Source organism: Macrotis lagotis, chromosome 1, assembly GCF_037893015.1.
Source record: "Macrotis lagotis isolate mMagLag1 chromosome 1, bilby.v1.9.chrom.fasta, whole genome shotgun sequence".
Classification (NCBI taxonomy): Eukaryota; Metazoa; Chordata; class Mammalia; order Peramelemorphia; family Peramelidae; genus Macrotis; species Macrotis lagotis.
The window spans coordinates 214,831,476-214,858,994 of record NC_133658.1 but is presented as its reverse complement, the minus strand read 5'-3'; positions in this window follow the sequence as shown (position 1 = coordinate 214,858,994).

The window sequence follows — 27,519 nt, the reverse complement described above, 5'->3', positions numbered from 1 at the left end:
CAAATAAGATTCCCATTTTCATTCTTTCTCCTCTATAATGTATCCTTTAACAAACTGCCAAAATGATTTTTCTTAAAGCATTCTGACCATCCCACTCACCTACTCTTCTCTTCTTTTTCTTTAATATTTTACTTGGTAATCTCATCAGTTTCCACTTAATCAATTGGCATCTCTATGCCAATAATTCTCATATTTATTCATCTAGCCCTAAGTTTTCTGTTGATGGCAAGTCTAGTTATTGCCATTCTATTGAATATCTAAAGCTGAATATCCTGGAGATATCTTGCACTCAAGATTTCTAAAAGCAGATTCACCACCCCCCTCCAATTGTAGTCTCTTCCTAATTTTTTTTAGGTTTTTGCAAGGCAAATGGGGTTAAGTGGCTTACCCAAGGCCACACAGCTAGGTAATTATTAAATGTTTGAGACCAGATTTGAACCCAGGTACTCCTGACTCCAAGGCCGGTGCTTTATCCACTATGGCACCTAGCCTCCTCTCTTCCTAATTTCTTTGCTAACCTTGAGGGTAATATCATCTGCCCAGTAACTCAGACTCACAACTTAGGTATGCTCTTTGATGTCTCTCTCCTCTCTCTGTCTCTGTCTCTGTCTTTCTGTCTCTGTCTCTGTCTCTGTCTCTCTGTCTCTCTCTCTCTCTGTCTCTCTCTCTCTCTGTCTCTCTCTCTCTCTCTCACACACACTCTCCCTCCTGACAAGGTGCATTGATTTTACTTTCATACACTATCCTTCACTCTACTCAAACTGCCATCACCTAAAGCAGGTACTCATCACCTCCTTCATGGATTATTGCAATAGCTTGCTGATTGGTCTGTCTGCCAGAAATCTCTCCCAGATCATCTTTCACTCAGCTGTCAAAGTGTTCTTCCCAAAACTCAGGCATGATCACATACACATTTGCTACCTATCCCCTCCAAGATGAAATAAAAAATCCCCAGAATCTTCTTTCCCACAGATCCATACCCATGAATTCTTTTTGATCTATTGATATTAGCTTCCCTACTGTTTCTCACACAAAACACTCCAACTGTGGCCTCTGAGAGTTTTTTTTATTATTTTCCATTACTTATAAAAACTTAACATTTTCTTTAAATTTTGAATTCCAAATTCTCTTCCTCCCTCACTCCCTCCTTTCTCCTCTCCTTGTGCAGACTAGTCATTTGATAAAAATTATGCATGTGGACTTAAGCAAAATATATTTCTATATTAGTCATGCTGTAAAAAAGATAAGAAAAAATAAAGTTTAAAAAATATATATTTTGATTTGCAATTAGATTCTCTCAGTTCTTTCTTTGGAGTTGGACAGGATTTTCTTAATCATGATTCCTAAATATTTGTCTCAGATAATTGTAATGCTGAGAATAGCTAAGTCATTCGCAGTTGTTCATAGTATATTGCTGTTAAAGTGTACAATGTTCTTATGGTTCAAACTGCATCAGTTCATGTAAGTCTTTCCAGATTTTTCTGAAATCATCCTGCTCATCACTTCTTATAGCCCAATAAAATTCCATTATAATCATATACCAGAACTTGTTCAGTGATTATATAAATGATGGACATTCCCTCAATGTGTAATTCTTTGCCACCACAGAAAATATTGCTATAAATATTTATGTACATATAGGCCTTACCCTTAAAAAAAACTTTCTTAGGATACAGACCTAGTAGTGATATCCCTAGGTCAAAGGGCACGTATGATTTTATTGTCTTTGGGCATAATTCTGAATTGCTCTCCATAATGGGTGAATCAGTGCACATCTCTACCAACAGTGCATAAGTGTCTTGATTTTCCCACATTTCCAACATATGGCACTTTTATTTTTGTCATATTAGCTATTCTGATAGATGTGGGGTGGATTCTCAAAGTTGTTTTAATTTACATTTTTTCTAATCATTAATATTATATGACTATATATAATTTTGATTTTTTTAATCTGAAAACTGCCTTCTATTATCACTTGAGCATTGATCAATGGGGAACTATATGTATTATTATGAATTTGAGCCAGTAATTTATATACATGAGAAATGAATTCTTTATCAGAAATGCTGTAAGTTTCTTCTCATTTTTAACATTTTTTTTGCAAGGCAATGGGATTAAGTGGCTTGCCCCAGGCCACACAGCTAGGTAATTATTAAGTGTCTGAGACTGGATTTGAACTCAGGTACTCCTGACCCCAGGACTGGTGCTCTATCCACTTCACCACCTTGCTATCGCTTAACATTTTTTTTCTAATCTTGGCTACATTGGTTTTGTTTTGGCAAAATCGTTTTCAATTTGATGTAGTCAAAATTATCCATTTTGCATCATATAATACAAAATTATCCATTTTACATCATATAATGCTCTCTGTCTCTCATTTGGTTATAAATGTAGTAGATATATTTTCCTAGCTGCCCTAATTTTCTTGAAAGATGTAGTTTAGTTTCTTTTTTGATCATGCATGTGTAGTTCAATAATCATTAAATTATTTTTTCTTAAATCTATTTTCTAGACCACTAATTTTTCTAATACAATATATTTCACATTTTTTTCCAATTTTTCAATCTTTCGATTGTGTTTTTTTTATTGTTTCTTGGTGTCTCATGGAGTGGTTATCTTCCATCTGCCCAATTCTAATTTTTAAGAATTTACTTTCTTTGGTGAGCTTTTATACCTCCTTTATCATTTGGTCAATTTTAAAGATTTCTTTAGTGAATTTTGTACATCTTTTCCACTCACTGCCTACCCCCCCCTTGCAAAAAAAATGGTCAATACTGTTTTTAAAGGAATTCTACTTTTCAATGAATTTTTGTATATGTTTCTCCATTTGATCAATACTGCATTTTAGGAATTTTTCTCTTTAGCTGATTTTTGTGCCTTTTTTACTATTTGGATTGTTATCTTTTTTTGAGGTATTATTTTCATCAACATTTTTGTGTACATTTATCACCTATCATGATTTTCTTGCATCACTTTCTTTTCTTTTACTGATTTTTCCTTTTATATTTTTAAAATCTTTTTTAACCCTTCTAGAACATGAGACCAATCCACATTTTTCTTTGAGACTTTGTTTTGATTTTGTTATCTTCTTCTGAGTTTGTGTTTGCTCTTCCCTGTCACCATAGTAAGCTTCCTTGGTCCAGTTCATTTTTTGTTGTTTGCTCATTTTCCAGACTAATTCTTTCTTTCTTTCTTTCTTTCTTTCTTTCTTTCTTTCTTTCTTTCTTTCTTTCTTTCTTTCTTTCTTTCTTTCTTTCTTTCTTTCTTTCTTTCTTTCTTTCTTTCTTTCTTTCTTTCTTTCTTTCTTTCTTTCTTTCTTTCTTTCTTTCTTTCTTTCTTTCTTTCTTTCTTTCTTTCTTTCTTTCTTTCTTCCTTTCTCTCTTTCTTTCAACTAAATGCTAATGTTGAACTGTGCTCCTAGGGTAAATGGAGCACTGTCCCAAACTACATACTGCTTTTTCATGGTGCTTTTTTCAGAGTTATTTACTTTTAAGTTTTTATTTTTGTAAGAAGATATGATCAAAAGAAAGAGTGACCATAAACCCTCTAATCTGTGCTAAACCTATGAATAGGGTCTCTTCTGCTAATGCTTTTCCTATCCCTGAAAGTACGACTGGAGCCCTACCTAGACAATGCAACAGTCCTGTTTCTAGTGCCACCAAAGTAGTTGGAATTTCTTTCTGCCTTCCCCACTCTTTACTGTCTGTGGGCTGAGAATTCCCTAAGTAGTAGCTGATGATGCTCATGCCCCAAGACTGCTACTGGCATTTTGGATGTAGCTTACTGAGAATGGACTGGACTCCACTCTCACCCATTATTATAAACCTTTCCTGTTGGTCTTCTAAGTTGTCTTAGTCTGAAAAAATTGTTTCACCTTGTCCTTTTATTGATTCTGCCACTCTGGAAATTGTTTGGAGGCGGTGTTTTAATGTTCCTTGAAAGGAAATTTGGAACTGCTCAGCTGAGACCCTACCTTTATCCCATCAGCATGCCTAGAATTCTCTCCCTCATCATCTCTGCTTCCTGGTTTCCCTGACATTTTCTCAGTTCCTAGCTAAAAATTAACCTTCTAAATAAAGCTTTCCTCAAACCCTCTTAATGTTAGTATCCTTCTATCTGTTTATTATTTTTCAATTAATCCTAAATATACCTTATTTGCACACAGTTGTTTACCTAATAATAATAGTTATCTTTTGAATTCAAAAAGGTACATGCTGTCATATACACAATGATTTGATTTGTACATTATGTTTATTATAATGAGGAGAATTGTGCAAAGATATCATTCTCATTGCCTTTTCCAGAATTATTTAACTCCTTGGTCTGATTGATAGAAATCAAGACTTCTGGTGATGTCTGGATGCTACAGGAGTCCTGGGCCTAATGCATATGGTTTTCCTCCCTTATCAGTGAAGTTCCACTGGGCAAACTGCCAGCATATGATTTCCTGGAGACAAATTGTCAACACATGTATCCAAACCTGTCTCTGGATGGTCTAATCATTAGTGGTTTTTATGGGTTACTCAAGAGTATGATAGAATTACCAATAAGCTTTCAACAGTAGGACAAAGCCAGCTTGCTACTCAGAGTTCTCTCTCTGCTCTACTATTATACTCATTGCTTTTATTAGTATTCTCACTCCCCAGAACTCTAACTCACTGGAAAATGCAGTTGGAATAGAAAAAGAAGGCATAATATGTATTGACTGATCACTCAATAAATTCCAATTCTATTCTGTTGACTGAGCAAATATAACAATTTCATCTCTTTTGTATTTACAGCATTGCAATTTTGCCCAAATGCCCTATACAGCCTTGTTACATTATTCTTCTTCATCACACCATATGAAACCATATAAAGTTGTTCCTCACACAAGGCATTCTGTTTTTTGGTCTTTTGTAGGTTTTTGCAAGGCAAATCGGGTTGGTTAAGTGGCTTGCCCAAGACCACACAGCTAGGTAATTATTAAGTGTCTAAGGCCGGATTTGAACTCAGATACTCCTGACTCCAGGGCCAGTGCTCTATCCACTGTGCCACCTAACCACCCCATCACACAAGACATTCTGTACCCCATCTCCATGTTTTTGTACTTTCTCTGTTTCATTTCTATGATGCCCTTCTTCCTCACCTACCCTTTTCATTATTTCTATTTCTTTCAACATTTAGCTCAAGAATCATCTTCCATAATACTCCTTTCCTGATGCCACCTCCCAGGCTTGGAACACTCTTCCTCCTTAGTTCTACATATTGATGTTCCTGACTTCCTTTAAGTTCAACCCAAAATTTCACCTTCTGTGGGAGGCTTTCCTCAATCCTTGTTTATTCTAGTTCCTTTCTTCAGTTAAGTAATTACTTCCTATTTATCCTGTATAAACCTTTGTATGTTTGCATATTGCCTCTCTCATCAGATTGTAAAATTCTTGAGAGCTGGGAATGTCTCTTGTCCCAACATTTAATAAAGTTTCTGACATATAAGTAGGCACTCAATAAAGGTTTATTGATTGATTTTTGTGTGTGTATGTGTGTGTCTATATATATGTATGGCTACTAAAACCCACTCATTATCTTCATATATATCTATAGATTTCAATAGCTATAGACTCATATATATATTTATAGTACAAAGATATAAATAACCATTTTTATATAACATATGTAGAAATTTATGTCTCTCTCTCCCCCCCTCTCTATATAAAATGTGTTTATATGCATACATATAATACATTCCATGCCCTTGAGGAGTTTCCATTTTAGTCTTCCACAGTAAAGTAGAAATACTCCATGGGCAGGAATCATTATAATTTTGCCTTTCTATTCCTAGCATAATGTTGGGCACAAAGTAAGACTTTAGTAAATGCTTGTTGATTGATAAGCTCTAAATATGTCATCCTATTTTCTCTGAACACTGAGAAATTGTCTATAGCATTCATTTAGGAATACATAATGTCATATTTCTTCTACTGTTTTTTGAAATATTAATTAAATATTATTATTGTTATTATTATTAAGTTTTTCATATGCTTATAGATCATTTTTTTTTCTACTAAAGGGCAACTAGATGGCATAGTGAATAGAGAGATGGCCTTGGAGTCAGGAAGACCTGAGTTCAAAAATTACTTGCTGTGTGACCCTGGGCAAGTAATTTATCCATGTTTGCTTCAGTTTTCCTATCTGTAAAATGAGATGGAGAAACCATTCTAGTGCCTTTGCCAAGAAAACCTCAAGGGAAAATCATATACAAATGAAAACAACCAAAGAAGAACAACAAAATACCAAGTCTTTATGGTCAGGGATTGTGTTTTGTATTTCTTTACCTATCCCCAGCACCTAAAATAAGCTTTGGGGAATAAAATATGTGTAATATTTAATAATTAAGAATTTGGTCTTTCAGACCCCTTAAACTACAAATTTTGCCATCTAGGTCAATGCTGTTTTCAGTGGGATAAAGTCTAACATGTCAAAACTGGAAATGGTAATAGCCATATATTCTGCTTATCTACTGGGTATTTTTTCAGCATTTAATCATTTCTGTTTATGGAGTTTTATCAGGAGCCTATGGGATATGGGGACTTTTCAAAATACCTGGACAAGCAAACCATAGATTATACTATAAAGCAGAGAACTCATCACTTCTCTCTAAGCAATTTGATGAGGTAGCTGGGGGCTCAGGACAAGCAGAGGAAATGACCAGACCTGCAGTGAGGGCCAGGGCATATTGAAAAGGACCCATTGCCTACAGCGGATCCCCATGCCCAGATGGCTTTCTGCTCATAAATGACAGCTGCCAAGCTTTTGTATCAAAATTGAACATAGCTTTTTACCTGTGTTCTGATCAACACTGAAGCAATAAAAGTGGTTCTCTCACACACCCTGAAAAAGGGTGTCAGAGGCAAATCAAATTTCTAAAGTACTTGCCATCTGCTTCAGCTGAGAGCTAATCATGAATGCTTCTTTCTTATGAGCAATGGCACCAGCCCAAATATCAATAAATACTGAGAATTGGATTATCAGTTCTGAACTATTAAAACATTGAAGAGAGCGCCCTTTTGTATGCTATTTAAAAATGTTTTCACTAGCAATTTTCAAGAAAAATATAAATTCTTCCATTGGTTGGATGATTTAGAAGAAGTTATTCCATTGTGTCTCTGGATTAAAAACTGTTTGTTGCATGATTTTTTTGTCATTTGAAAAGAAATGACAATGAACTGGATCCAGAGTAGAACAGGAGGAGGAAAAAACTGAGAAAATTTGGGAAAATGTGTTTCACTTTCAAGAATCCCAAATGATTTCCTCACCATGAAATTTCTCCTTTGACACCAACATTCTTTGGTAATTTTCTGTGGCTGTGAATTACAGTGCATCATGACTTTGGAAGAATCGTAATTTTAAGTGACCCAATGCAAAAGGGAAAGTTTGTAACGAATGATAGATTTGTATTTAGGAACAGTATGATCAAAAAATCAAGGCTCTGAAAACAAGATAGGGTATCAAATTACTAGTACATAGTAGGTTCTTGAAAATGTTTGTTAAATGATTGATGTACTGAGACATGGGCATAGAACAGTGAGCATAGGGGTTGGGATCAATGGAACTGGGACAAAACTACTTACTTCCTTTGTGACCCTGGCCATTCTCAATGCGGTAGAGAGTTGGATTGGATGACCCCTAAGGTCCCTTTCAGTTCTAGGATCCATTAATTTCTAGAAGACAGAAAACTCAAGGGTCCCATAGGTATCTGTGAAAGGAACAAAAACCCCAACAACCAAGCATATGGACAGAAATGAAATTGAGAATGAGAGTGAGACTGAGAGCGAGAGCGAGAGCGAGAGCGAGAGCGAGAGCGAGAGCGAGAGAGAGAGAGAGAGAGAACAGGAACATGATAAATACATTAAAAACTTACAGAAATATTTGTGGAATAAACAATTATCATATCCCCAAACAATAATAATATTGACAATAATAAGGCACCATTGGATTCATTGAATATAACTAAAAATGATTTATCTCACGGTGCAATTTCTGAAACAATGATTATCAAAGAATAGAATCAAAAGTCCTTTCCTCCTCTATGGATAATAACCACATTTGCAGTATGTCAGTAAAGAAACATTGAATAAATGGTTGGATTATGAGGATTTAAGGGACAGATTTATTATGGCAATTCCAGACCAAGACATCATAAATAGAATATTCTCTTAGCATGGTGACTAGAACATAGTAGGCATTTAATAAATGGTTACTTGATTTATTGACCAGACTTATTAAGCAATGTAAATTATACAAGTGGTATACAAGTCACATGATGACAGTGGGCTGTAAAAATTTAGCCACCTACTGATACCTAGCAAGTCCTGTTCACTGGGATTATATGTCAGAAAAACTATATTTTCTAAAATAAGATAATGACAAGTTCTCAAGTAGAAATATAGTCCTCAAAATATACTTGAAAATTCAAATGAACTGAGCTAGAAATAGGCCATTATCATGGAAAGGACTGTCATGCACAATCTCCTGAATTTAATAGTATCAATAAAATACTTAAGCTCAAGATATTTAATTTCTGCCATCATTTCAAACACAGTTTCTAAGTTATGATAAACAAAAAGATTTCAAAATATAGCAAAAAATTAAAACCATGTGGGAATAAAATGAAGTACATATCATTCTCATTGTTCATTTTCCTAGTGAAGTATCCTCAAGATGATTTTAGTGAGCCCACAAAAGATGAACTTGCATTCCAATACTTTAATTAATTTTAAAATGCAGTTATTTCATCCTTCTCTGTATCTACATAATGTTAAAAATGGAACAATAAAAATAAAGTGATTTGACTAATCACTATTCTTCTGAACTTTCAAAGATGAGAAGAATTAAGTAATAAAAACATTGCCTTCTTATATAGGTTATCCAAAAAGTCTTAATGCAGTTTAAAACTTTGGGGGACATTTTGTATGATGACAGGTTTTATTCTGAATCATTTCTCTCATATCCCTAGCACCAAGTAGAGCACTTGAAATATTAAATGCTTAATACATGCTTACTGATTGATATATATGTTTATTTAATATTTTAATATTATATCAATTTGATATATATATAGTAGTTCTATAAATAATAATATAATGGTATTTTAATCATAGTTGCTATCATTTATCTATCACTTTAAATTTTGCACAATCCTTTGTATATTGTATCTCATTTTGAGGTTTGCAAAGTGTTAAAATTAATGACCACATTGCTCCTTTATATACTTCAAGCCTTCTTAAAACAATATTAGCTGATTCACTTGAACACAGCACTCTGATCGTCTTTCTCCATTCCTTTGCATAGATTGCCCCTCCTATCTGGAATGCACTTGATCCTCCTTTCTGCCTCCTTATTTCCCAAACTCCCTTCAAGACTCAGATAAAATCCCCTTCAGGTGTTTTTTGTTTTTTGTTTTTTGTTTTTGGAATTTGCTAGTGTCTTTTCCTTTGATATTATTTTCCAGCTTTTCTGGATGCTATTTCTTTGTGCCTATATATAACAATATTTATTTTTTTAATTAAAATGTGAGCTACTTAAGGACTGGTTAGAGCAATGATTTTGCTTTCCCTTATTACTCACCTCTTAGAACATAATAAACACTTGATAAATTCTTAAGCAACCTCTAAAAACCTTACCTAAACTTAACTGACCACATAATAAATACCTAAAAATGTTAGCTAGCGTCTTACTTCATTTATGTAGAAAGAACATTTAAATTTGAATCACAGGGACTAGATTTCACCTTGTCAAGGCTTGGATTAGTTACTTAAACCCCTTGATTCTCAGTTTTCTAAGCTATCAATGAGAAATAAGAATAGCAATAGTGTCTACTCTATAGGCTACCAGGGAAAATGAAAGGATAATGAATGTAATAGAAAGAGCCTTAGATTTAGTCAGGAGAGACATGGCTTTAAGTTCTGCCTCTAGTACTTATGAGCTATATGTCTTTGGAGAAATTATTTTGCCTCCCTGAGTCTCATTTTTCTAAGGTGGTGATAGCCACTAATAGGACCTTATGTCATTCTGAAGATCTAGGAAATTCTGAGCAGTCCCATGCTTACCTTGGCAGTTTGCACACATACACAAAACAGGAATCCTGAATAAATTATATTGGTCTATATGGTTTTCAAAGAGTCACTCAAGTCCTTTCACTGACCTTTTCTTTCTTTTTAAAATGACGTTCACTTATCAACTACTTAGTTAGCATATGGCTATAATTGCTCAATCATTGAGGAAACCTTGGTTTCCAGTAGTATATTTTCTGGCTTGAGGAGGTTCAAGTCACATGATGATGAAGGAGAAAATTTCATAAAAGTAAAGAATAATGACTGTTGATGCCATGCAATGTTTATGCAAAATAGAGCAGAGATTATGTACATACTTGTACGCACATTATATTCGTTTTGTTATTTCGGTCATCTCTGACTCTTCATGACCACATTTGGGATTTCCTTGGCAAATGTACTGCAATAGTTTGCCATTTCCTCTGCAGTTCTTTTTTACAGATGAGGATTTGAAGCAAGCAGAGTTAAGTGACTTGAAGATAGATACACATACACTTGCACACATGTATGTATGGTTATGAATATGAATTCATACACATATACATATAAATATGTTTAGCTACATTTTATTCATAATCATATTATGCTTACTATTTTTGTCCACATATATATATACATATGTATAATATACAACTAGAAAATAGTCAGTAATTTTACATATATAACATTTATTAACCTTCTGGTCTCCTAAACCATATAAAATTCTTTACTTCCTTCCCCCGCCAATATCCTCAACATTGGAATTCTGGGAAAAGTACAATGTGAGATTTGAATTTTCTCCATTCCTCTCTGCTACTCTTCTTCAAATAGACAAAGGAGTAAATATCCGATGTTTGATTTACTACACAAAAAGGCAGATATTCTTGAGCCTGGAAACTTATAAAACAGATAATGGATCCAGAATGTAGCTCCCTAGCAAGTCACCTTCTCAGTTTCTTCTCTCATACTGGCAGGAATGTCTAACCTCATCTGGCAATAGCCATTGTGGAACAAGGTGAGACAAGTCAGTGATTGGCTTCAAGCAGGACAAGTCTGCAGCCAATGCTGGCATTCCTTTTTCTTGGATATTGCTGTGGTACCTGTCTGCTCTGGCAGCTGTATCCTGTCACATCCTTTTTCATTCCTTAACCCGCAAACTCCATTCAGCCAAGTGTATTATAGCGTGATCACAGAATCATAAAATTTAGAGCTCAAAGAAACCTCATAGGTTATCTAATCCAATCTTTTCAATTTTACAAAAGAAAAAAACCTGAGCCATGGAAAGATTTAGTCTGGGACAGTAAGTACTAAACCAGGATCAAAATTCAGGTTCTTTGAATAAAAATTCTCTGATCTTTCCATTGTACTGTCTTGTCCTTTAGAATAGCTATGGTGCCTACTTCATAGAATTATTACAAAGCTCAAATTGAAATAAACTCTTTCTATCTCTCTCTTTGTCTCTCTCTCTGTCTCTGTTTCTCTCTCTCTCTCTCTTTCTCTCTCTCTCTCTCTCTCTCACACACACACACACACACACACACAGAAAACAAAAACAAAACTTTATTCTTTTTATCCATTGCCAATGCCTATGAAGGTCCCAAAGGGCTACTTTACCACCCTGTCAACATGAAGCAAGCTGACTCTCTCTGGGGATCACCCTGTGAGTTGCATGTATGAGATTACAGACATTTTCAGTACATCACATATCTTGAAACAAAATCCCACCATGCAATGAGTTGAGAAGCTTTCCTATGATGCTGAGGACTCTGGCTCTCTGCTTCCCCCTTTCTTTTAACCTTATGGCACTCAGCATTTTCTACTACTCTGATCTCAGCAGTGTGATAATGTGGTTATCTGCCTCACTGCACAACATCCTCCAAATGAATGCTTTGTGGAGATTTTTTGTAAAGCAAAAGTGCAGGCAAACAATCAGCATGATTAACTACTAAAGAGGGCTCTAAAAATATGTTTGATAAATGATTAGTGAATATAAGGGCTCCCTGAAAAGTGAGCATCTAAGGTTGTCCGATGATTCTCAAGGTGTGTGGGGTGGGGATGGAGGAACATGGGAGAAGCATGACAATTATGAATGATGTATCTTTTTCCAAAGCAAAGGAATTTTATCTCTATTTCAATCCATGATGACTAATAAAGGACTCTGCAATCCTAGAGCCTATTTACATTTGAACCTAGAAAGTAAGATCACAGAACTTGAGTTCAAAATTCAGTATGACCGCTTACTGTGTGACCTAAGGAAATATGAACATTTCTGGACCTCCATTTCCTTCTGTATAAACTGAGGGTATTAGACTTGATCTCTTTCAGTTCTTTATACATAATTCCATGATAATTCTTTTCCTTTTCCCCCTAATATCACTGGCATACTTAATCCCTTGGATAAGGAGCATAATTTACCTTCCCTGATTTCATAACAAAATCTAGGGTATTGTAGCCCTTTAAGGTTTACATGGTACTTCATTGAAGTAAACCTTTGAGATAGGGAGTAAAGGATCATTATTTCTACTTTAAAGATAAGTAAATTAATAACAGTATTGGACGTTTCCAGGGTCACACATTTATCAAACATGAGAATTAGGATTTGAATTCAGACGTTGTAACTAGGAACCTAGCTGCCATCCTTATATATTTTTCTGGCTTATAGACAAAAACTATCACTCAAGAATTCTTTGTGATTTCAAAAATGACAGAGGGGGCATGAGGAAAACAAATCATAGAGAAGAATTTCCACTTGATTCACATGCACCTCTGTTCCCAGAATGCAAGAGAGACTAGAGTCATGAAGGACATTCTTGGGTACTTAGGAAAATTTCAAGAACCTCTGGAACCTAATGCAAATAGCCTGTAGGAATCTTTATTTTTAAATTCAGCAGCTGATAAAATATTCTAAAGAAAATGAACTTGAGCATTTCATTTTTCTTCTTGGGGCTCAGGTTCCTTGTCAGGACATTAGACTAGATCATCCCTCAGATTGTTTCCAACTCATACATGGGTGATGTATTTATGATGATGCCCCATGATGATTTCTTTTGTTAATCAATCTTTTGTCATGATAATTTGATCCCCATTATTCCATTACATCATGTTATTTTATTGTTAAATTAAATTGGTTCTCATTTTTCAGGGGCTTTAGCAACAAAGGGTTCTTCTAAGCCAAAGAAATTTTAGGTTTGAACTTAGAAATGTACATTGTTGTACATATGTATATATATATATATATATATATATATATATAAGGCATTCCCAACTGTAGAATGTCTTATAAGAACAGCAATGATTCTCTAACTTGAAACCTCAGAGAGTCACCTGGGACTTTGAGAATTTGGCTTGGCTTGTCCAGGGTCACTTAGGTACTTTGTGTCAGCAGCAGGCCTTGAATGCAAAGACTTGAATACAGCTAATAAGAGTCTAAGGTTGTATTCAAAGTCCACTGTGCCATCTAGTTGCCACCATAATATTTCTCTTAAAAGTGCTTAAGAAAATACTTAAAAAACAAACCAAAAAAACAAAGACACAAGTAAGAGTTTATCATTTTTATGAATGAACCCTAGTGTTGGCTTACTAAAAGCTTAAGGATCTTGTGTATTGTCTCATCCATATTCCTCACCTTGGAGATAAATTAAACACAGTACAAATAGACATGTGACTTACTCAAGGTTACACAGAGGTAGGAAATAGTAGGACTAGAATTGGGGTCCTTGGGTTCTAAGACTTCAAATCCTCCCTAGTGTACCATATTTATTCAGCCACTAGTCTATGATGATTCTTCAATATAAGTACTATTTCTGTCAAAAACCTCCAGGAGAACATATTACAACCAATCTATATCTACTAATCTTATACAACTCTTGCCAACATCTATTTTTTAAATTCTCCATAAATTATTTACTCAGATGAAGGCTTTCCTTTAGGTTGTTGACCTTTCTATCATCATGGGGTCATAGGACCACAGATCTGGAGCTGGTCATTAGTTTAACAACCATGTTCTACAAATGAGCAAACTGAGGACCACAGAGGTTTCAAGTTCTTGTCTAGTTACTCCAAAATTCTGAGTCTATATTTCACATCTTATCCATACTTCTTGCTACATGTCTATGCCATCTTTCCCCCAAACATGCATGTCCTGAAATGTGTGTTATATATTTATACCTCTATATATCTTTATCTACAGTTTTGTGTCCATCTATTGATTCATCTATCTATCTCTATCTATCTATGTCTATCTATCTATCTATCTATCTATCTGTCTGTCTACTCACTAACATATGCATAAGATTTGTCCATGATCACACAGCTAGAATATGTCAGTATCAGAGACTTGATTTGAATAGAAAAGTCTGTAATTCCATTTACTATTCTATATGCCTCTTATGTATAATATATTTTTAAAGAAAAAAAATGACAGCATAGAACCCATCAGACTATATTATTCATGACTTCCAGATATGATTTTTGCTAGTGTGAAAGCACTCATAGAACATCATGCATGTGCATGTGCATGGATTTAACGTTATTGTTATTTTAGGAAGATTTGGCACTTAATCCAACTATACTTTATAGCCAACATTTAAGCAAAATGTTCATCAGCTGAGATACAGTATTGGTTGTTTCAATTTAATGTATACTTTACTCTTTTGAATTTTAAATAATGAGCTTTAAAAAATTCCTATTGGGATTAATCTTTTGTGGGGGAAAATTTGTTTGAGATTTAGATAAGTATTTTAAAAAGTGATGGCATAATGTATTCTTAAGACTTTATGCCTTTTCATTCTAATATTCTAATATCTTCCCTTGGTTTACTTCCATTTTTCCCTGTATTTAGCTTATTTGCACTTAGTTATTTGAAAATTTCCTTCTTCACTAGATTGTGAACTCCTTCAGAACAGGAACTGCTTTTTAACTTTTCTTTTCTGTATTCTCAGTATTTAACATAGACCCTAGCACATATTAAATGCTATATAAATATTGACTGACTAACTACCTTACAATATCCTATCAGCAGAATTTCTGTGCCATGTGACTAGGATTGAAAGTCTATTTGATACTGGGAGAAAATGCAGTTAGTAGAACTCATTTTCATACAGTTTTGGGCATCAGATTTATCAATTGAGAATATGTTGTAAGTATGGATGAATCCTGGAAAAGGAAAAAAAAAGGGTACCTAAGCAATGATGCAACAATTTCTTTACATATGCTTGTAATATCATAAAAGTGAAATCTGAAATACACTTGAGATCACAGTTTATGGCCTTCTTCAAGTATAACTAAGGAATCTAGTGCTTGAAGTGCTTGCACTGGGCATCAGGAAAACCTAAGTAAGAATCCTCCTTTGGATATCTTAGCCTAATTCCTTCTGCATTCTCAGGTTCAGTTACATCATCTTTTGAAAGTAGGGATAATAAAAGTACCATATTTTCCCATGTATAAGATGTAACCTTTTTCAAAAAATTTGGGGTCTAAAAACTGAAAGTGTCTTATACAGTGGTGGTAGAGTTTTTTACTTGCATTTCCTGCTTTTTCAAGTTTCTTGTCTTTGGGTTCATTGTTTTGCATTTGTTACTGGAATATTAGGTTAAGATTTTGCACTTTTTGACCAGAAATGGCTCAGAAAAAAATTTGTATAGTCTTGAAAGCAAGTTGAAAGTGATCCATTTTACAAAAGTGATTGGAAATATTGCTGCTGAATGTCTCCATCTGAGGAAAAAATCCGAGACTGGCTATGGGAAGAAGAAACTCTCCTGATAATGTCTTGGCAGAAGAAGGCCATGAGAGGAAAATCAGCAAAATGATCTGATATATAGAGAGGGAATTGAAGAGATGAATTGGAGAGCAAAGGGCAATTGGAATTCCTGTATCCACAAAGATGGTTCAGCGTGAGGCAAGAATTGTTGATGAAAACGTTGTTACTGATTTCAAAGGAAGGAAGAATTGGTGCTTCAGGTTCATGAAATGGAACGGACTAAACATTCAATGCACCAGACTTGCCCAAAAGTTTCCTGAAAGCTATGAGCAGAAGATCCTTGAATTTCATAATGGATAAAACTTGAGTTCAATAACTTTATGTAATACATTTTTTTTTCAAATTTTGGGCTCCAGAATTAAGGTGTGTCTTATATTTGGGGATATATGGTACTTATTTCATGTAAATGTGATGATTAAATGAGATAATTACTGTACAGCTATGCAAATTTAAAACCCTCTATTGTTGTTCAGTCATTTTAATCTTGTCCAACTCTTTATAGCCTGTTTTGAGATTTGCTTGGCAAAAATACTAGAGTGAGGGACACCTAGGTGGTTCAGTGGATAGAATACAGGTCCTGGAGTCAGGAGGACCTAAGTTCAAATCCGGCCTCAGACACTTAACAATTACCGAATTATGTAACCTTGGGCAAGTCACTTACCCCCTTTGCCTTGAAACACCCCCCCCAAAAAAAACTGGATTGATTTGCACTTTCCTTCTCCAGTTTATTTTACAGAAGAGAAAGTGAGCTAGACAGGGTTAAGTGACTTGATAAAGGTCACCTAGATAATATCTGATTTGAACTCAGGAAAATAAGGTTTAATGTCTCTTGACTTGGTACTCTTTATATTGCCTTACCTAGAAATCCTAAAGCACTATATAAAAATGATACTTATGTGTTCTTATATGTGTTTTACTATATTAAACTGCTCTCCATCGGGGAGGGGAGGAGGAAAGAAGAGAGAAAAATGTACAACTCAAAACCTTACCAAAAAAAATTTTTGAAAATTTATCTTTGCATGTAGCTGGAAAAATAAGTAAATAAATTTAAATTTTTAAAAAATTATTGTTACAATTTTCATTCTCCCCTCCCCCTCAGAAATGACGGTTCAGTTTTTAAACCTTACTATACGCAAGATGCTATGCTTGTAATTAAAAATAAACTACAAAAGTGAGATAATTTCTATTCTCAAAAAGTTTATGATAGAAGTGGACTGTGATAAAGGCAAAAATTCCAGGTGAAATAAAAAAATGAAGGCTCTGCTATGTGAAATATTTGAAAGACAAAAGAATTTTTAATAGAAAGCAATATTTCAGGCATGTCTTAAGGCCTATGGAAATAAATAGAGATGAGAAATGCTAGGATGAGCTCTGGTAGTGGGGAACAATCTTATCTAACTAGAGGGAAGAGTGAATAATGGCAAAAATAGATTGCAGCCTGGTTGTGGAAGGTCTTAAATACAAAACCAAGAGACTCATGATTCATCTTATATTGGGGGTATCCCTGAAATTTTCTCAATAAACCTATGGTCCAGATATTCAAGATAAACTGTTGCTTATATAAGCTCGACTTTTCTAATTTTTGTGCAATTTCAACAAATGCACAGACATAATCAGGAAAACATAGGATTAGCAGACAAAAGTTGAAAATAGTTTCCCAGTTGTTGACAACAGTTCCGTGGGGCAAAAAGTCATATAAAGAACATTATCATCAACTTAGCTGTCCTAGTGCCAAGTATATGGTGAAGATAACACACCACTTTGCTCTCAACACAGAAATGTAAATTTTAGAAAGGCAGTAATGCCAACATTTTACACAAAACACATAAATACAGAGTTTAAAAACCAGACAGAACCTAAACTGGTTAATTAGTTCAGTTAAGAACAAAACAAAAAATCTACTCTGCTGTTTCCAAAAAAGAGATTATTTAGCCTCTGTTTGAAGTACTTCATTTAAGAAGTCATTTTCTCTGAAGGCATCCAGTTCTACCTAATGCATGATGCTAAATATGAGTAAGAGAGACAATATTACATTGCAAATAAAAAGCTGTGCTCAGAGATAGAAAGAGGCAATACAAATTCCACATCTAACATAAATTGACCCTGAGAAAGTCACTGAAATTCTCAGTGCTCTAGATAACTCTTAAAATAACAACAATGAAATGATAGCAATAATAAAAGATATAATTTGCAGAAGAGACAGTGCTCCTCTCTGATAGAGGTATCTCACAATGAGTTCCCTAAACTGATATAATATCAGGCCAGGTTTCCCCTCCTCCTCCCCTTCCTAAAAACAATGGAGTCAAAACTTCTTAACACCTGCTACATTAGAACGTTTATCTATTACTCTTGGCTTTACTTTCTGGTCTCAATCAGAATAACTCTAAACTCTCTCTTACACATGACCACAATTCAAGTACCTAGAGAACAATGCTCCCTAAAGTTTTCACTTCTCTGGGTTGTACATGCCTATTTTTTTTTCAACCATTTATCACAGGTCATGGTTTCAATGTTTAGCCCTCTGCACTCTCCTCAGCTAGTTGGAGACATTACTACAAAACACTTCCCACATATAAACAAAGTGTTTCATATATTGTTCGACCAGAACAGTGAAAAACAGTATTATAATTTATCTTGTTCTGAAGACAATGTATTTCTACTAAGTTGTGAAAGTCTACCTTTCTTTCTTTCCATTCTTTTGCCATGTCATTCTTGACTCCACTGCATTCCCAGAGAATAATTCCTGATTCTCTAATATGTTATGGTCAACAAAACACTTTCATCAGGGTGATGGATTTCATTATCCTAGTATTTGAAAACAGAATTTAGGTAACCAAAACCTTCTTTGATAAATACTGATCTCAAAATCAGGTAAGAAGGAATAAGTTCTTTGTTTAACTAAAGACTCCATGTTTTCCATTCTTGGACTCGCTTCATATTTTCCATCTCCTTTTTCTTATGTTTCCATTTTTTTCATTCCCCCCCAACTTATATTCCTCTTTGGCTGCAGTTTTGTTTTGTATTATGTTCAGCTGTATTAAGTCTGCTTGGTGTTATTCTTACAGATGGCATCAAAGGGTATTATTGAAATGACGTTTCTAATAGTTTGGCCTACTTCCAGCACATAGCATCATAAGACCAAATTCTTTGATATAATTAAGCTTGTACTCAATTTAACTGATTGATAGTTTGGGTATATATACCAGAGAGCCAAAAATGGCACATGTGTTAAATAATCTCACCTTCTGCCATTTTCAGAACTTATGATCAATTGCTTCTGCTAATCTTTCCCAAAGAGTACTTGAATATTTCTATCAATTAGTTCATTTGAAATGTTGCTCCAAAATCTTAATTCTTCTTCTTAACCCTCTGTAGCCATAGGATTTTTAATACTTCTCTGTACAATTTAATAAATTCTATCACTGCAGTGAAAAAAAAATGGTAATGCAGATAATGCTTGGAATGGATAAATCAATGGGGCTTGGAGTCAGGAATATGTAGGCTGAAATTCCACCTTTCAGAATCATTAATTGTATGACCCTGGACAAGTCACTTACAATTCCTTAAAGCTTTTTTTTCTACTAAGGCATGGATGGGTTGCAATCAGTTTGGTACAAGGAATTCTCATACCAAGAATTTTCAGGTACTTATAACTCATTTCACACTAGGTGTGCATTAATTATCACAGAGCCATGCAACTAGTATTAATAACAGGATGATTGATGAATCACCTACACGTTAATAAAATAAATTATATCGATAGCTGTGTTTTGTGAGCATATGCCTTTGGTCACAGAGAGAACTCAGGAAGAAGTATTGATATCTTGCTACAGCTGAGTCTGGTACATTATTCACTTGATCTATGACATTTCCTGTAGGATGGTACATCATTCAATTAACCTCTTTTTTAGAGAGTCCCAATTGGCAAAATCAGAAGACTAGATATGATCATCTTGCATAATTCTTAAAGGTCTAAACCTATTATCTTATACTCCTCATATTTTCTGAGAATATATTTGGAATATTAGACAGCATAGTGCAAAGTGAAAGACATTGGGTCTGGAGCTGGGATTTAAGAAGTTTCTTCTGCTCCCCTGGGATACTTTGAGTAAAACACTTAACCATTCTCTAAATCTCAGTTTTATCATCTGGGAAATGGGAAAAGTAATATCTACATTCTAATCTTTCCTTTTACCCTATACCTGCTGTAAGAATTGTAAGAGAAAAGTCTGTACAAAACATATAATCTTTTATTAATGAGAGTTAATTTTTGACACAAACATGTCCCCAAAGCATTAGAACTGTTGAAAAGAAGAATGGGAAACCAAGGAAGGAGTAAATTTCCTTTTACTGGAGGTCTTCAAACAGAAACTGAATGACTTTATTTCATAAATGCTGAGGGAATCCATGTTCAGGAATTATTTGCACTAGGCAATCTTAAAGGTTCATTCCAATTTGAAGATTCTATAATCTCTTAATCTAAAACACTTCCATTGAACAAAAAACTATTGAGTCAGGAGAGAGATTATGGGTTCCGACCCAACCCTTCCCTGTTCCACAACTGTTAATGCCTTTCCTCTGGAATGACCATGTGCTATCCATGTATCTCTTATGTACATAGTTGCTTACATGCCTTAGAATATAAGCTCCTTGAAATAAGGGAATGTTTTTGCCTTCTTTTCTATGCATTCCTTGTACTTATACAGTACCAGAGACAAATAAGCACTTAATAATAAATATTTTTTTGATTAACTGGATAGAAGACTATGATTTAAGCACAAGATTTAGCAGCTTTTACCATGTTGGAATGATTTTTACTACTGTGTCTTCTTCCTGAAAACTGCTTACCTATTGAAGAAAAATAAAGCTCATTATTAGGACATTGGCCACCTGGTAATGAGTTCCTTGACTATGTCAACCCCTAAACCAAAGAAATTTTTCAAAAAAAGTAAAAATTCATCTTCCTGAGTTCAAATCTGATTTAGAAATTTACTAGTTTATTTCTCCTGTTTCCTCATCTGTGAAGTGAGACTGGAAAAGAAAATGCCAAACCACTCCAGGATTTTTGCCAAAAAATCTCAAATGGGATCCTGAAGAATCAGTAATGAAAGGAAAGAACTTCAGCTACAAAGATAATGTTTAGTAATTTTAAGGTGTAGCAAATTTGTATTTAGGACCATAGATTTAGAGTTAAAATGGTTTTTATAGATCATAAGATCTAAGTTCTAGAACTGGAAGGGAACTCAAGCGTCTGTCTAGTCTAACACTCTGGTTTTATTGAAGAGAACTTTAGTATCAGGGAGATTAAATGATCTGCTGGAGGGGACATACTCAGCAATTGGAAGAGTTGGATTTGAACTCTGGTCCTCTGACTACAAAACAGATCTCTTTCTACTACATTCCAGACTTCTAAAGCTTCAAGGCATAACCAAGTTGTAACCTCACAGAATTTTAATTTGGATCTTTGAAGCATGAATTGTGCATATGCACACTGATAGATGTGTCTTTGGTAGTTTCTTGCTGGTTACTCAAAACCTTTAAAAGGAGAAGGATTAAATCATACCCCCCCCAGGAGGAATGGTAGAAATTGACAAATTTTTATTCAATGCAAGGAAACCTTGAATCTCATTTACCTCTACAAAATCATCTCAGTAATGCTGATTTATAGTAACTGATAGGAGGAAATTCTGAAGAAATTTAAAGATCATATTATGCTATCTTGGCTAATAACAAACAACTCAATTAAGAGGCAAGTATTTTCTCCCCATTATATAATGAAGCCATCAATATTTGGATGATGAATCCTTTATCTATTTGACTTGCACTCCCCACCCCTCCATTTTATAGTACCTTTAGCTAATAGTTATCTTTTGAAAAATTGTAATAATTATTCTGGAAATGAAAATAAGGTGGCAATGCTTAAATCAAATATTTGATTTCTTCACCACAATGTCTATTAAAAACATGAAACCAGGGAAGAATTTTTAAAATAGTTATCAAAAAATAAGGTTCTTTTTTAGTTTAGCTTTGTAATTACTCCCTAAATTTTTTATTTAAATTATGAATTGGAGATAGAAATACATACATATCTATATGTATTTATGTGTGTATATATACATACATATGTATTTAAATCCCAATAATGCTTTGTTATCCTTATAATTTCAATTCCAGTTAAAAAAAAAAACAATTAATTCTGCAACTTACACTTAGTGGAGGATGTCATTCAAGCAACAGAAGCTTATTGGGTAGTTAAAAGGATAAAATCAAGTAGTCATTCTACTAATCCCTTTACAAGGAAACAGCTTTCCGCATAAAAAGTGGAACTTATGTGGTCATTAGCAGATGCTCCATCAAGCAACCAAAAATATACACATTTAAATTCTTAAGCACAATCTATGAGCACTACACAGATGGTTTCCAAGAAACTGTACCTAAATTGATTACGATAAAAATGATCTGCTGCAATTGTTTCTGTCAAAAGGGAGAACAGAATTTGTCCCAATGTGTCGCTCTGCCCACTCATGCAGAGAACCCAGCTGCTGGGACAGATGTTGCTCTAAGCACTTTATTTTAGGGTCATTAAAATGGTTACAGGGGTTAGTCATTCACTGTTTTATAAATTGTGCTTACTAGCTGAGCTCAACAGATGCTTAGAAAACTTCTTTGTAGTTGATCAGGAAAAAAAAAATAAGGAAGAAAAAAGGAAAGAATTCCATGGCAGATCCCATTTACCTTGTGTTTAGGACCAGAAGTTTTGAACAAATGGTGATGAACAACCACAGAAGAAGGTTTATTAACAACAACATCAACAACACTATACAGTTCCTTTAGAAAAGCATGCTTATCTAGCCTATTAATAATCCTCACACTAATTCTCTTAATTTACTGTGAGTATAAAAGCTGAGCAGTTTTGGAGGAAGGGTCTTTGTTTATCCCAGAGTAAGTGGGCTCTATTTTCATCTTTCTAGAACTTCTCTTTGTTAAACATGACCCAAGATTTATCTTTGTTTTTGGAATCATGGGTGTGGTTGTGATCTAAATAATTATTGCAAAATTATCAATCAGTAAACAGCTATTGAGCAAGAAGAATATGTCAGGGACTGTGATGAGTTCAACAAGTATCAGGCTTGGAATTAGATAACCTGAGTTCAAACCTAACCTCTGCACCTTGTTACTAGTGGGACTTTAGGCAATTTATTGAACTTCAACTAGGTGATTTCCAGTTCTATAATCTGTGATACTAGGAGTCCATGCATGAGTCTTTCTGCCCCACTAATGTTGCCACAAAGAAACTGTGAGACAGCACAGATTTCCCCCTTCCTTTGCAAGCACTGAGCTTTGGCAGGTTCAATAGTCTCCAGCTCTTCTTATAAATATTTGGGCCAACCCTCTCTTGGCAGGGACTGTGGTATTCCCAGAGTTCATATCATTTGTCTATGACTCTGTGGAACCATCTGGATTGAAAGGAAGGATGATAGAGTGGATAGTAAGTTCTACTCAGAGTTGGGAAGACCTAAGTTCAAATTCTGTTCCCACTCCCATCCATGATATCCACAAAATGTGTAACCTGAGGTAACTTAACTGCCTCAGCTTCCTCCCTGGTAAAATGAAAGTTTTGGCAATAACCATCCTGCCTGCCTGGTAGAAGTTCATGAGATATAAATAAATCTATATTTATAAACATGTGTATTTATATGTCTATATACACATACATACATATAAAACTCTTTGAAAACTTTATATTTTTACAAAATATCATCTCTGATGAAGAACAATTTTATGTGTGGGGGGAGGAACTGACTCTATGATGGCATTGGTATAGAGAACTGTCAAAAGAGAAACATCCTCTACCAATGCAAACCAGCACTAGATTTGTAACTTGGTCTTAAATATCTGGGGCAGTGAGCTGGTAAGTGACCCAGCCAGGGTCATACTGTCAGTACTTGTCTGAGCAGGGCTTGAAGCCAGGTCTTTCTGATTTTGAGGCCAGCTGTCTTTCTCCCACATTGCTTTGCCTCTGGCAGCAACAAATAAAATGACAAAAAGCAGATTTGGGTGGGGGAAGAAGTAATCTATTTGAATTAAAAACAACAAAAACTTCAACAATAAAGCACTTCCTCAGCTTTCTTTGTATGTTTTTACTTGTTGTTGCTTCAAGGATCAGCAGATTCCTTGCCTTCATTTCTATCCTTCCTATTCTTACCTATAGCACAAATTAAAATATATTTTGTAGATAGAAAAACAGAAAAACTTTTTAATTTTCAAGCTATGCATAAACATTAGATAGTGACTTAAAAGAAACAGTCTGCTTCTCAAAGACTGAGCATTCTTATCCCACTTGGGCTTTTGGGGGCCAAAATTTATTGGTTAGTTGATTCTCTTGCATCTGACTCTTCATGGACCCATTTAAGACTTTCTTAGCAAAGATACTGAATTGATTTGTTGTTTTTTGTTGGAGTTCATTTTACAAGTGAGGAAACTGAGGTAAACAAAGTTAAAAGCCCAACATAACACCACTAATAAGATTTGAATTCATGAAGATGAATATTCCTGGCACCAGACTGCCATTGTATTCATTCTATCACCTAACTCTCTTTGGGAGGAGAGCAGGGCAGAGAATGAGAGAGGTTGTTAGAGAATGGGGAGGGGTTCAATTCTTTTCCATTTAGAACCATACTTTCTTTCAGGAACCTCTAATTATTTTCCAGCCCATCACATTTTGCCTCATAAAAGAGGTAATTGAAGGAAATTTCAAAATAGAGACAAACACCTTTATGAAGAAATCTGTTTCTGTTTGACCTGTAGTGGTCATGGTTTAAACTAGCACCAGCACAAGCAGACCCTTTAAAAAGCCAAATTGATGAATCATTTGCCCAGCAAAGTCTGAGATTGATTGAAAACAGCTGAGCTGGTGACAGCACCACAGACTCAGAGAGAAAAAGCAGCTTAAATTCTCAGCTGAGGAAACTTTCTCAAGAGCAAAGGAGAGATGGGTTTAAGAGGAAGAAGGGAAGACAAGGGAGCAGCCTGGAGAGAGGAATAAAGGAAAGTAGAGCTTGTATTAGGGATGAACACATAAATCTTTTATCATATGACATCTGATCTTCCCTTTGTCCCCTTCCTCTTCTTTCCTCCCTGTGCTGGTGCAAATCAGGAATTATCTTAGAGAACTACTTGAAGGCACGTAACTTGCACAGTCACAGAATGGCAGGGACAAGATTCAAATCCAAATTTTATGGGTCATGAGGCCATCCCTCTAGGTTGACTCTCTGCACCTTGTTTACAAAATCATTCCATACATTATCTACATATTTCACCACAATAGCCCCATTTTGTAGGTACCCTATCATTGAAAGTAGTGGGATGACTTGCCCATGACCACATATTTCAGGGAGAAAATACAAATCTAGGTCTCTGCTGACCCCAATTCCTCTGTTTTCCTCACTATATAATGCTGCCTAGAGGCCCAATGAATGTTGGGTATGAACAATTCCCAAGATGTACATTTGGCAGTAAAATTAAAGTAACTGATTGACATTTTCCTAGTCAATCTTTGGTAAATAGAGAAACCCATGATAGGTGTAGGTATTATCTGACTCAGGAAACTGACTCCCCATTGAATACTTTTGAACTTTGTGATCTCTTTCTCATGGTCTCACAACTACATAGTGGTCAAACTAGAAGCCAAAAATCCTTCCTCTACCATTATGTCGCTGTCTATCTGACTCTCTCTGTCTCTTTGTCTTTGTCTCTGACTTGGAAAGGTCAACAGAAAATATCTTTTATACAGGCCAGAGGAATCAAAGATCAATATGATAACAGGAGAGGAGATGGGGAAAAGGGTTACCATAGTAATGTAATCTAAGTTTTTCATTAAACTCTGAAATCTTTCATTGAATTCAATTATTTGCTATAAGTGGGTTTACTATGTGTATAGGGCTTTTGAATTTTCTTCTTCCTTCCTAGGGAAGACATTTGAATGCAGACATGGCTATTGAAGCTAATGAGAGCATTGCACTTGGCTAAGTTAGAAACAGACCTCCAGGAAGGGAGGAAAATGGGACTGTTGTCCCAATTTTAGACATCCACAGCAAAATAAGATTATACTCTAAAAGAGGCATGGTTATTAGTACTCATTCCCCATAGAGAAACTCCAACCTTCTAATGTCTTTAGATTGTATTTATTAATTGTATTTATTAGATTGTATTTATTAATTAAAGTCAATCAAAATTTATTCCCTGGTACCCAGTCCTCTGGAGTTGAGACTTTTCAAATTTATTGAATTCATCTCCAGGTAACAATCATATACACAATTCTAGAACCAAATTGTTGTGGTTGCTGTTCAGTTATGTCCAGATTTTTCTGATCCTACTTTGGAGATTTCTTGGAGAAGATACTAGAATGACTTGTCATTTCCTTCTCCAGCTTATTTTCTACACAAGTTAAACAGGATTAAGTGACTTGCCCAGGGTCATACAATTAGTTACTGAGGACAGATTTGAACTTACAAAAATGAATCTTTCTGATTTCAAGTTTAGAGCTCTTAGTGCTACTTAGTTGTCCATTTCTGTTTTAATATGTATTTCTTATTATACCTCATTCTCCTTAAACTTAAACACTGTGACTTTTTGGTCTCGGACATGGAGGGAGAAAGGATTAAAGGTTAACTACTGGAGTGGATTTCATTCTTTGACCCAAGTCTAACACCATATATTGATATAAGTCACCAGTAAAAACCATATCAATCAGGATGACAGATGGAATAGACCTATCACCCATATCACCCACAACTCAAACCAAGGGATATATTAAAATTTCCTCTGAAATTTGAGTATAGGTTTTAAACAAGTAAACAATATTTGTATTGGCATAGATAACCATCTTTTCTGTATAGAATGCCAAGTTTCATGTCCTTTCTCTCATTTATTATCTGTCAGACTGTTGGCAGGGTTTTTAACCATTTAGTGTCTTTAAGTAGATCTCAGAGATTCAATAATAGACAAATAAACTGAAAACACAGGATTTGGAATTAGAAAGCTCTGAGTTCAAATTCCGTCTCATAGCTTTACCAGTTCTGTGACTCTGGGTAAGTCATTTAAGCCCCCTAAATATGAATTTTAATGTCAAATTGTAATGATAATAATCTTTTATGTAATAGGGTTGTGATGAGTGATAATGGATAAAATTGTTTTATAAACCTTAAAGTTCTATATAAATATCTTTTTATGCTTTTAAAATTATTTTAAAAAACATGACATTATGTATAGAACATTGATTTGGAGTCAAAGATCCTGGAATTCAATACCAAACTTTGTCATATACTATGCAATCCTGGGCAAGTCATTTAATATTTCAGTATCATAGGAACCTCTCTCAACCTACAAAATGCACAAAAGATACTAATTTACATTGGTGGACTTCCTTACACCAAATCAAATGCTAGAATGTGTATGGGGCAGAAATTTTGGATGGAGGTTATTACTACTAGAGAGAGTTTTCATACTAGGAGTGTCCAGTGTGATGATATTCTTTAAGAGGATGCCACATTTGGATTTAAGAAAACAAAATGAGGCTAATGTAATATGATAAAAAAAAAATCCAGTAAATTGGCTGTGATTATTGACATTGGGTAGCTGAATGAACAAACTTAGAATATTAGAGTTGGAAAAGATCTTTGCTGTAATCTA